At 39.7% G+C, this 13048-nt stretch overlaps 1 protein-coding gene across 3 annotated transcripts in view; it reads left to right on the plus strand.

The window, feature by feature from the left end:
• The window catches only part of LOC131438486 (tight junction-associated protein 1), a 121379-nt gene that overhangs the window by 21753 nt on the left and 86578 nt on the right, over positions 1 to 13048 (plus strand). The window lies entirely within an intron of this gene.

Genomic DNA, 13048 nt, shown 5'->3' on the forward strand with positions numbered 1-13048 from the left:
ATTATTATATCAACCAAAACGTCCTTGAAAACACGCAGAACTTATTGGTTTTTACAATAATTTTTTCTGCTTGTTTTACTTAATTTCAACCGGTATTCGAAGGTTCCAAAAATTTGTGATTGGAGTAGATTAGATTGTCTCTTATATGCAGAAAATTAGCTGAACAGTGTTTCGGTCAGTATTTCAATACAAATCTTAACTCTTAGAAAAAACCACGTTCATTTCGTTGAGTTGAACCATTAGAAAAGCCAGGAAAACAACAGAAACCACCATGACTTATCCCCACCACCCTAGAAATTTCACACTCCATCTAAATGTTATCATCGCTGAGCCAAATCACTCTTTTTAATTTCTCATCAATTTCACGCAACATTGTTCTAGCACAACGTCTTTTACCCCACCATACTCTGTCCTGTTGTCTTGCCACAACCAGCAGAGCTTCGAACATCAAACTCTCCGGAATAAGCCAGTCATTTTCAGTCGACATACTTACAAAACTGTGCGGAACCAAGCGCAACGATTACAGGGAACACACACACATCGAGAGTGTAATTGCTGCAACAATAAAACGTTGCACCACCTTTTCCAAACACACTGGCACGGTGCAGCTAACCTCATGGATTGAGAACAAGACGCGAGATTAAGCGGTAATAAATAACTTTTAAAAGACGTTGATGTGATTACTGTTGTGAAGTGAAAACGATGTGTTTACTCTGCTGGCAGTGATTCAGGACACTTAGCTCGGGTGTGTTTACTTCAGACGCTTTACTAAATCGCGGATGAACCGTGTGTTTGTTTTGCAATCTGGTTGGCATTTCTCATGATAGAGTTCAATTTGGTGCTAATAACCTGATTAACAGTGGCTTGAATTTGATGTGTGACTTGCGCATTATTCGGTGTCACGATTTATCCTGGATTAGCACACGTGTTTGTTTTCTATATGAGGGCACGTTTTCCTAACACGCAAACTAAAGGCTAGTGGTCAGGCAAAATCAAATTATTTCTATGTCTTATTTCAATCGATTGGTAATACCATAAGCATTGTCAAAACATTTGAAAGATTCCAAACAGAGTGAATTATTTGAAATAGAAGAGTGAATAACAAGCCATCAGACTTTACTTACTCCAATTTAGATTAGAATTTGATCACGTCAGTATAACAAATAATTTATTTTGCACGGACGGAGGGTCCAATTTGACTCAAGACTGGATTCTAAATAAATGGTGGATATATTTTCGAATGTACAGGATGCTCCATCTTTTATGTCGGTATGTAAACAATGAATTACTTCCAAATTTACCAACCAAGCGATTGCATCAGATAAGTTTTGGAAACGTCAATTCAGTACAATTTTTGCCATGGGTCGCTTCACACCAAAACAACGCACTGAAATATGACACTTTACCTCGAAAACAGTCGTTCCATGGTGTTAACTCAACGTGTATATCGGGAAAAAATATCGCCGTAAAAAGGCACCATCTGACAATACTATTGATTTAACCTCCCCGGACTTATTTTTGTGGGGTTATCTGAACGTTATTGGCAGGCTCAAGGCAAACATTCATGCTGAAATCGACGCTATAACACCCGAGATGCTAGGAAAGATAATGGCAAACGCAAAAAAGAAGTCATTTTGTCAATTGTTTATTAGTGGCCACTTGTTTCCAAAATATTGTAAAAATCAAACTGAATAAAAACACATCACTTATAGAAATCGGTTGTTTTTTTTTTCAAAGTTATTCAATGATTACATACGAACATAAAATATGGAACATCCTATCCCTATTTCAAACCTTTGAAATTCGTAAACTTTAACTTGAAACAAAAAAATGTTTGAGAAGAAGTTATAGGTATTTAATTAGGCACTGTGGCTAAATTTGGTGTGAAAAAATTGATTGATTTTCTAAAAATTAGAAAATTATTCGAAAAACTGTTTAAAAAAAAGTACGGGTGTGTAATGTCAGACATAACTGGATGTCGTGAATACGAATATGACACGCTTTATTTATGCTTCCGAATTCGAATTGGTAGTTCATCGATTGTTTGAATTGTGCAACTTTCCCCTCTTTCATTACTAGAAATTTAAACGATGCGCCTAGACTAAATTACAGATTAGTTACATTAAACATTCTGAAACGCACTTAAATACTATGAAATAAGCAGTATAGTTCTTTATAATAAAAAAAAATTTGTGACGATTTGAGTTAGTTCAGCACGCAGACTCTGAATTCTAAACCCATATTCCAGAACTAAGCTCTAAAACATGAAGACGATTTTTCGCCATGACTACCAGAATGAGTTTTATAGAGTACAGTAAAGTAAATTTCCGCATAATTCTTTAGGAGTATTATTATGGTTCTAAAAAGAACCGAATAGAAGAAGTCTGGAATAAATAACTGGATCCTGAGTTCAAGAACTAAATTTAGAATCAATAACAGACTCAGAATCCAGTTTCAATTCTAGAATTGCAATTTCGAAACTCAAATTAGTTCCGGAATACAGTTCCAGAATCCAGTTTCAGCACGCAGGCTCTGAATTCTAAACCTATATTGCGGAACTACAATCTGAAAATTGAACTTCTCGTTATGACTACCGAAAACCAAATGATGGCAGGTGCTCTCTCCGTCGCTGATGGTTTAACTCCCGCGATGGCAGTCTGCTCGCCTTGAAGGCCAGCAAGCGAATGAAAGTTGCTACCTGAGCGTTTGAGGTTTCAACCACGCAAAAGGCGCTCTCTCCGTCGCTGCTGGTTGATGGTTTAACTCTCGCGATGGCAGTCTGCTCGCCTTGAAGGCCAGCAAGCGAATGAAAGTTGCTACCTGAGCGTTTGTGCTTTTAACCACGCAGAAGGCGCTCTCTCCGTCGCTGCTGGTTAACGGTTTAACTCTCGCGATGGCAGTCTGCTCGCCTTGAAGGCCAGCAAGCGAATGAAAGTTGCTACCTGAGCGTTTGAGGTTTCAACCACGCAAAAGGCGCTCTCTCCGTCGCTGCTGGTTGATGGTTTAACTCTCGCGATGGCAGTCTGCTCGCCTTGAAGGCCAGCAAGCGAATGAAAGTTGCTACCTGAGCGTTTGAGGTTTTAACCACGCAAAAGGCGCTCTCTCCGTCGCTGCTGGTTGATGGTTTAACTCTCGCGATGGCAGTCTGCTCGCCTTGAAGGCCAGCAAGCGAATGAAAGTTGCTACCTTTTTTTTTTTTGACTAAATTGTATGTTTATTTACTATGAATTTGCGTTTTACATCAATGGTTTACATTACAAGTGTTTCGGTTCATAGTCCTTTCATCTTTGTTTCCCTATCTTAAGTTTTTAATGTTGTTATTGAGTTTATCTTGGATTAATTTACATTTCAAAATTTTAATTTTGTTTGTTTGAATTATTAAAATACTCCTACCTACTTAATCTATCTTAACCTAAAACATTCAAATTTTGAATTATTGCTATTTCTGAGGCAGAGCACCTCTCTCCAAATTTTATATTTTGTTGTTCGAATCGTTGTTCTAGGGTATCAAGGAAAGCTAGCTCATGCACTTCACTGGTTCTCGTCCAAGGGGGCAGATTCAGGATCATTTTAAGGATTTTGTTTTGAACTCTCTGGAGCCGCAGTCTGTGTGTCCGTGCACAACCCCGCCAAACGGGGACTGCATATTCGATTGCGGGGTAGATGATTTGTTTGTAGACAGCCATCTGATTCTTCAGGCACAGTTTAGATGTTCTACATATCAACGGGTACAGAGACCTGATGAGTATGTTACATTTGGTGATTATTTTTTCAACATGTGACCTGAAGATCAGATGTCTGTCATACGTTAGTCCTAGATAGACCACCTCGTCGGACCACCGCACGTCAGCGCCACCGAACCGAATTCTGCATTCGTCAGACGGAACAAGTCTAGTCGATCTCGAATGCGGAAACAGGATGACCTGAGTTTTCGCCGCATTGATTACAATTCTCCAGTTGGTGAAATATTCATTTAGAGCATCCAGACCCCTCTGCAGTTTGTTCTTCAGAATACTGACGACTCGTCCATCATAAAGGATGGCCGTATCGTCAGCAAACTGTGACAAGACACCACCCCCCGGAAGAGGTGGGATGTCTGATGTGAAAATGTTATACAGGATGGGACCCAGGATACTTCCTTGGGGCACACCTGCAGGGATGGAAAATTTGTTCGATTGAACATTTTGCAGAGAAACCTGAAATGCTCTATTTGAGAGATAACTTTTGATGATCTTAATCAGATACATCGGAAAATTGTATCGATGAAGCTTGAACAACAGGCCATCGTGCCACACATTGTCGAACGCTTTTTCGATGTCCAAAATCGCCATTGCTGTCGACTTGGACACCGACTTATTCCGTCGAATGATGTTGGTAACTCTCGTGAGTTGATGAATGGTAGATCTTCCTTTCCGGAACCCAAACTGTTCCTCCAGGAAAACACCATGTTGATCGGCGAATGCAAGGATTCGGCTTTGAATTGATTTCTCAAACAGCTTAGACAGGGCAGAGAGTAAGCTGATGGGTCGATAGCTCTTGGAAAAAGAAGGATCTTTTCCCGGTTTCAGTACTGGGATAACTTTAGCTAACTTCCACATTGAAGGGAAGTAGCCAAGCTCCCAGCACCGGTTGAATATTTTAGCTAGAAAAGCAAATGAGCGAGTGCTCAGATGCTTCAGCTCGATGTTAAAAGTATTGTCGAAACCGGGGGCCTTCATGTTTTTTGATTTTTTCATAAAAGCTATCAGCTCATCGGCAGTAACTCTCATATCCTCAGGTACTAAACTGTCCGATCCATCAATTTCGGCTACGCTGTCGGCTACGGCCCGTTGATGTGGACTAACTATGTCAAGTCCCAAATTGTGGGAACACACAAACTGCCGCCCCAGTTCATTCACTTTCTCTAAGGGTGTTATAAGTATCCCTTCATCTGCGCCCTCAGGCGAAACCAGTGGAGGGATAGGTCGTTTTTTATTCTTAAGCACCTTCGTCATTGACCAGAAGGGCTTAGAATGAGGCGGAATTTGCCTCAGCTTTTTCTGGAATACTTTATTCCGCAAGTCAGTCAATCTTTCCTTGATAACCCTAGTCAGATTTTTGTAAGATGTTTTCTTGGCACGATCGCCAGTTCGTTGAAATTGTCTCCGGAAGATGTTCCGGAGACGGATGATGTATTTGGTGGTATTATCTATTTGGAGAGAGGTACTCACCTGATGATGTTCTGCCGGAACCGTCCTATCCCGAGCGACCACGATAGCTTGATGGATGTTTGATAGTGCTGCGTCGATTTCCACCGGGGTACCAAGTGGCAGATCGACGTCGATGAGTTGATCGGTGATTTGTTGATATCGTGGCCAGTCGACACGGTGGTAGTTCCGGCGATGTTGTATCGGCACTGTCGATGCTGGAGAGTCCAGAGTCAGTACCACCGGATAGTGGTCGGATGAGAGGTCATTGATGGTGACCGGAGGGCTGTCGATGACGATGTTACTGAGGAATATGTCCAAAACGGAATGGACTCCCGATTTGGACAATCTCGTTGGGCAGTCCGGGGCAAGGATGTTGTACTGCCCCGCTTCTTGATGGTCAGCGAGGACGAGCCCGTTCCGGTTCCGCCTTCCATTTCCCCATCTTTCGTGCCTAGCGTTGAAATCTCCGCCGATGATAAATTTGCCATTCCGTCGGGTGACCAATGACAAGTCGTTTTTCAGCATTGCAGCCGTACCATTCCGTGTGCTGGATTGCTTCGAACAGTAGGCTGCAATGATGACAATGGGTCCTCTCGTTGTTTCCATTTCGATCCCGATGGTTTCCAGCAAGCGAAGTTTGAAGGCAGGCAGTAGCTTGTACCGAATGCCTCTTTTGATGAGTATGGCCACACCACCTCCCCCAGAAGAGGTGCGATCCATACGTACGATGACATGATCCGGAAGACTAAAGCTGATGTTTGGCTTCAGGTGTGTTTCGGTGACTACTGCAACATCGATGTTTTCGGTATTGAGGAATTCGGCGAATTCCAGTTTCTTGGGACCCAAAGATTGGGCGTTCCAATTAAGGAGTCTTATTGACGAGCTGCCCGTGACGGTAATAAAAAAGCATCATTACAGATACTTGTTCCTGCGCAGTACGACAGGCACGAGTTTGCTTGTCCAATTCCGTAAATAGGAAGGCGAGCTGTTCCATTGAGTAGAGCTGATTACCAGTGGGGGGCTGGTTTACTGCATCAGCATAACTACGGAATCCTGGAGGAACCTGTTGCTGTCCACCAAGGGGAGGCGGTGGAGGAGTGGAAAGAGGTGGTATCGGGTTCAACGGTGGGAAGAACATATCCAGTACTTTCGGTGGCATCTGTTTCTGCTTCTGCTTTGGTTGCTTTTTCTCCATCGCTGCTTTTCTCACTTTGATAAATTCAGCTCGCTGTGGACACGCTTTGTTGGTCGCGTGATGTTCGCCTCCGCAGTTGGCACATTTGATGGCCGGTTCTCCCATCGGCTCGCATTCCTCGGTTCGGTGTTTTCCGGCACAGGTAGAGCAACGGCTTTGGATGTGGCAGTTTCGTGCGCCGTGACCATATTTAAGGCAATTGGTGCACTGTGTTACCTCACGGTGGACGGGTTTGTATCGTTCCCACTCTACCATGATGTGGAATAGTGCTTTGGTGTTCTTCAAATCGCTAATCGTTGTAGAACCTCGTTCAAAATGTACCAGGTAGAGCTGATCCCGGTATTTGACATTTTGGTTATGCCGTTTGATTTTATATACTGCCACTGGCTTCAGTTTGTTATCTGCCAGTTCCTTCTGGAGCTCTTCCAACAACATATCCGGTAGACCACGAAGAACTACCTTGAAAGGTTTACTGGAAGCGATGTCGTGGGTGAAATACTCCAGCTTCATCATCTTCAAGTAGTTCTCTACTGAGTTGTAATGCAGTCGAGATGGCACGATGATTTTGTATCCGTTTGCACACATACGGATTGTTGCTTGTAAACCGTGGCTGATCAGACTGTTGAGGTCCGTACGAAGGGTAGCAGGAAATCCCTGTATGTAGAAAGGTGGTAGTTTCTCCTTCTTTTCAATTTCCTGAACATCAAGTCCAGCGAACTTGTTTTTGCCTAACAGGCGTTTGGTTGCAGCCGCTTCGTCTCCGCCGGCATCTGGATCATGCTGACGTTTGCCAGCACCTGAGCTGGATTGCCCTTTACTAGAGCCCGCTTTTCCCATTACTTGGGATACCGACGAACTATCGAACAACGCGTGAAAACTTTCCAATAACACTTTCAAAAATGCGTCTTTACTCGGAGAGAGCTAAACACAGAATCAAAGTTGCTACCTGAGCGTTTGAGGTTTTAACCACGCAAAAGGTGCACTCTCCGTCGCTGCTGGTTGATGGTTTAACTCTCGCGACGTCTGCTTCCACCGAACGCACGAAAAGAAATGATCGATTTTCGACCACGGTTCCCCTTTTATACGCATTCAGTTGAAGATATGTGCCTGACTACCTCAAAATCGTCGTCCTTGCGCGAAAAATCCAAGCGAAAGTAAAGAGTTTTCCGCATTATTTTGAAATTTTGAGAAAACTTAATTTTTGAGTTGTTTGTGGTTATCTCACACTGTTCAAAATATTATCCTAAATTCCTGATCATATTTTTGATGAAATGGTGAAAGAATTATGTTGCTACCATTAATACAAGTCGAGATATTCACGATTAAGTTCTGCCCATTCTTCCATATGGCTAATTTTGAAAAGGCACCCCATAGTAAAGTAAGTCGTATTCACGACAAAACGTATCTGCGAAAATTCTGTCTTTCTATAAGAATATGTTAGAATCATTTTGTGTCTGATGCAAAGGAATGACTTGGCACACAGACTGGCCACTCGCGACTCCATGTGCTTAGTGATAGGGACGGAAATTATGTGGGTGGCCATTCTGTCACGTTACGCAGTGTCGCCAGTATTTTGACAACTACTTTTTGTGTGCTCAACCGCAGCATCTTAATTTTGTTTTGCGATAATTTTATTTTAAGCCTGTTATAACCAACATTTTATTTTGACTCGATTAGTATCTTTTTCAAAAAGAAAGAAGTTACACAGTTCTTGTCCTCGGCTTTCAATATCCACAATATTGTACACCACTATCAAATATATTATATGTCAATATGGATCACTTTAACGAATCCAATACAACTCGAAAAAGACATCACAGTAACACCATCTCGGTCTATTAGTTAACACCGAACAAGGCTATTAGTTCCGTCATGTTTAATAGTTTGCGTTTAGAGTACACCCAGAAGTGAAATGTCAAAAATAATTGAGCATTATGCCTACATCGAGGTGTTAACATTTTTATATTTAAATGTTTTTTTTCTGACGAAAGTAAATATCGCCTATAAATAATGTACGCTTTTTTAGACCTATCGTCTTCACTTTCAAGAGTTATAAAGTAGTATTCAACTTTGCTCGTGAATATTATGAATAGTGCTAAAAAGACGAAACTTATAGCCTGTGAGGGCAATGTTTGGCAGATCACTTCTGATATATAGAATATATGAACAAAATTAAAATTAAATGAACGGTGTATTATAAGTTACTTTTAATGCGATATTTTTTTCATTGCGTACATGACATTGAATTTGAATTAACTGCACATTATCTTTTCTCTCAGGGAAAGGTATAATGTGACAGAAAATTGTCATTTTTATATATCGTCTATGAATTAAAAGTTCATATAGTAAACGATCTGCCCCTTGCTGTGAACTGTTTTGTGAATAGTTAAAATTTTCAGTCAAAATTCGAAATTTCGATATATATTTTCTAGAAAGCATTTATTCATTTATTAAACTACCTCATTTATAGAACTGGAACCGTCATCATTATCACAGTAAACATGAAAACAAATGGATTAATTTTTCAAATCAAGAAATTGCAGCACATAGTTCGGAAATGTTGGTAAAGTTCTGGAACTAGCATTAACATTAATTTGTTTAGTTTTGCTTGCACATTTCACGCACACATTTATGTAAATTGGTTTTTTTTAAACAATGTGTTCTCTTCCGAGTTAGTATCAGATTGCGATTCTAAACCGAATTAACGACCGATTTGGACGCAATCCATGCATCGATTCACTTTTTGACTTCATCATAATTAGCGAAGTGCTGGCCAGCAAGACCATGCTGCATCGACCGGAACAAATAATAATCGGAAGGATCAATGTTTTCGTTATACAGTGGGTGAGAAATTCCTACCGTTTCTAAGCATCTTTTTTACCGGCTATGCAGCTGTTTTTCTTACAATATTCGGTTCAAACAAATCAATTGTCATCAGTAAATTTCGAGTAATTCCGAAAATTTTAAATCTTCAAACTTTGGTGGCGCTCCGGTTCGTTCTTCATCTTCCAAGTTAAAATAGACACTTTTAAACCGTGTAAACCTCTTCTGACAAGTCCGCTACGCTAGAGCATACTCACCATACATTTTCATCAAAATACGATGACTTTCGACACAAAATTTGACATTTTTATAGTAGAAAAAAAGTATTGTTGCGTACGCTTTTGCTAAATGACACATACCGACTCTGAAACTGCGTGACAGTAGCTTTTCAACGCATGTTTCGAAAGTAAATCACTTGAATAAAAATCAAGTTAGAAAACGACACGAAATGATTGAAACACCCAGTAATGTTTAAGTGATTATTTTATCAAGAACTTGATGTTTCGAGAATACCTATAGGTTGTTCTCGTTGTAACTTCTTCATTTTCAAATAAACATTATAGGTTAGCTTCAATAACAAATTTTAAACAAAAATATTACAAAAAAGTTCATGAGTCGTACTGGTTGTTGAAGCTGTTGACGTAGGACTACACCGCTTTTGTAAAAATCACTTTGCTTTGTCCATTTACCATTTGACTCAGCTCGATGAGATTGGAAAATGTTTGTATATGTGGATGTGTATGCGTGTATGTGCGTGCACCAGTCAACGATTTTTTTCACCGCTCTATTTCCTCTAAGACGGCTGAACCGATTTCAACAAGCTTAGACTCGTTCGAAAGCTACTATTAAGCGACTGATCAAGTTCGAAGATCGAATGGCAGTGACTTCTAGTTCTGAAAATATAATGGTATGAGTGACGTAACCGACAAAACTTCGAAATCGCTGAACCGATTTCAAGTAGCTTAGGCTTGTTTGAAAGCCAGTATTGGACCATTGATCAAGTTTAAAGATCAAATGGTTGTCACTTCTGTTTCCGGAGATATGATGGTATAAGTGACGTAACAGACAAATTGCGTTGTTTTTTTATCGCTCAATTTTTTCAGCGATGGCTGAGCCGATTTGCATCCGCTGGTAGTAGCTAACTCCTTACTGGGGAAATTGTTTTGCCAATTAAACTACCATGCATATGAAAACTAATGAAGAGACAGCCTAATTGACTAGAAGAACCAAGCATGCTTCGTATTGCTTGGCCACCACAGCGTTCAATTATAGTCCTGTCTCTATGAAAAGCCATCCAACAGTAAAACAACATACACCACATCACAAGTCTATCTTTATTTCTGCTTTGTCGTCGGACGCTGATTTGAAATTTAGTTTTTGTTTCTCATTCAAAATACTCATGAAAATAAACAGAGCGGTTTCAATATATATGTATACACATATTTTCTGGAATATGTTTGAGTGATATGAAAGTTTCGTTTTTATCCGTGGTTGTAGTCGATCTAGTTATAAAAATGTATTGTATATCACTTTCATTTCGAAGATAATACAGAGTTTCCAATATAAATTTTTCACACGTCTCACTCGAACAATTATGTTGCCTAAAAGGAACCGTGCTAAAAACGAATCGAGCTAAAATACTATGCTGAAGAGTACTGTATTCAATCTTTCAACCACTCAGAATCGATGATATTGAAAATTTTGTCTGATTCAAGTGTCATTTTCTCTTGCTCCCTTACTATATCAAAATGGCGGAAAATCGCCTACACAAAAAATCGAAAAGCGATTTTTATACCTGTTTTTCAAATTAAACAAAGAATGTAAAAAGTTTAACCGTTTTAGTACATCTCATAGCCTGCCATAGGAGAAACGTGAAACTTCTGCCCTTGCATCTGTTTGGTGTCAGCATTTATTTACATTTCGTCATTTTATCTGCGCATCAAAGTTTAGTGAGCCAAACCGTTGTTTGCAGTGTTAGGCAAATAGCAGTTGTTGATGAATGAAACAGTATTTTTTCTGCTACTGGTAAATAAAGCAATACGGGAAGTGAGCATCATCCTCTATTCATAAATGTACCTAATGCAAATAATACCTGCGTTAAACCTATTTCAAAATTATTCTAAATGCATGAAAGTTTTATACCCACTTTTGCAATCGTCATCATCATCGTGTTTTTTAATTTATTTGATGTTAATAAATGCTACGGTAGAACATAAAAATGGCATTACTTTAAACTTTTTTACACTTAACCTAAGAGGTAATAAATGTGTCATGAATGTACTTTGAAATCATCAAATTTTCTATGAGTGAAGCTGTCATTCAATCAAACACAGAATCACAAAACAAGTTCTGTGAAAGAATCTAATTGACAACAATGTTTTAAAAAGTTTGAAAGCAATTTTGAGAGCTTTTCATTCTAGCATTAGTTATCTAGCTTTTTTTCTGGTTAGTTGCAATACAATTAAAAAACCAATGAAAAGGCTAAAATCTTACTTAGCTGTTACTCCGTACGAACGGAGTTTTATTAGTTATCAAAAACAATTATATTACTCGTCAAAATAAGGATTGATTATAGCTGACATAAAATAGGTAGTCGGAGCTAACCTCTTATAAATTTAAATTAAAACCTATTGTCCACAGAATTGTAACTCGATATATAACTTTTTCGGAGTTTGGATACAGAGCATGTCGTAAGGAGCAGGTTGTTCACTGGAATGACATGTAATTAGCGGTTTTCGTGGGTCTTCAGCGATTTACAAAGACAACTAGTACCATGACAATAAATCACTTAAGAAGGAATAGCCTCATGTAATCGCATACGTAAAACACGTACGCCATTCTGGATATAAAAAAAACATTTTTCGTTATACGTACGTTAAGTTCGCGGAATCACTACCGTGTGGCACTCTCAGACACCCGATTAGATTTTTTTTAGGTTGTCACATCTATCATTGATATTTTTTCAAATCTTCAGTTTGATATCTGGACATTTGTGAAAGTTACGCTGTATTGAGTACATCTGCGTTTGTGCGTGTCCTCGATTTTGTACAATTTTCAAAATGGAATTGAATTTGCAACAACGAGTTTGCATCAAATTTTGCGTTAAAAACGGTTTCAATGGTGCGACGATATTGCAAATGTTAGAAGAGTGTTTATCAGTTGCAAGAACGTTTCAGAAGTGGCCGCGTGAGTCTGTGAATGATGATGAGAGAAGCGATAGGCCATCGACATCGAAACGAATACCATCCAGTAACCACCGAATTCAATTCATGTGGCTCCCTGTGATTTTTTCCTATTCGGCCCACTAAAATTTCTGAAGATAAATTCCGCTCTGATGGCCATACCGAAAACTAAATGTTTCGAGGATTGGATCAAGTGCTGGCATAAGTGTGCTGCAGTCAATAGGGAGTACTTTGAAGCAGGCAAAATCGATTTTCTTAACTAATCTGGTATATATAATTTTCTGAAAAAATTCCGGGAACTTTCCTTTCGACGGAAATATTATATTCGTACTGCAACATATCTTTTCGAGTGATAAGTGACACCGTTTTCTATTTGTATATGAATTTTGTATTTAACGACATCATCTTTGACACTGTGCACGTCGTTTGTAATTTGAGATGAACGCTCACGTTTAAATTGGATATATCTGCAAGATTTGTTCAATTGCACCAGGTGTTGGAAATAAATGACGCGGGTTGGTGGTTCAATGCATAGGGCGCTGGCTGTCGTATGTTCGAGCCTCGACCTGGAAGGATTCGTAGTGTCAGTAGGCAGGCCCGCCGAGAGAAAAAAAAACGGGCCCGGGAGGATCTCACTACGGCCCCCCTCCGAAAACACT

The sequence above is a fragment of the Malaya genurostris genome, chromosome 3 (assembly GCF_030247185.1).
Source record: "Malaya genurostris strain Urasoe2022 chromosome 3, Malgen_1.1, whole genome shotgun sequence".
Lineage (NCBI taxonomy): Eukaryota > Metazoa > Arthropoda > Insecta > Diptera > Culicidae > Malaya > Malaya genurostris.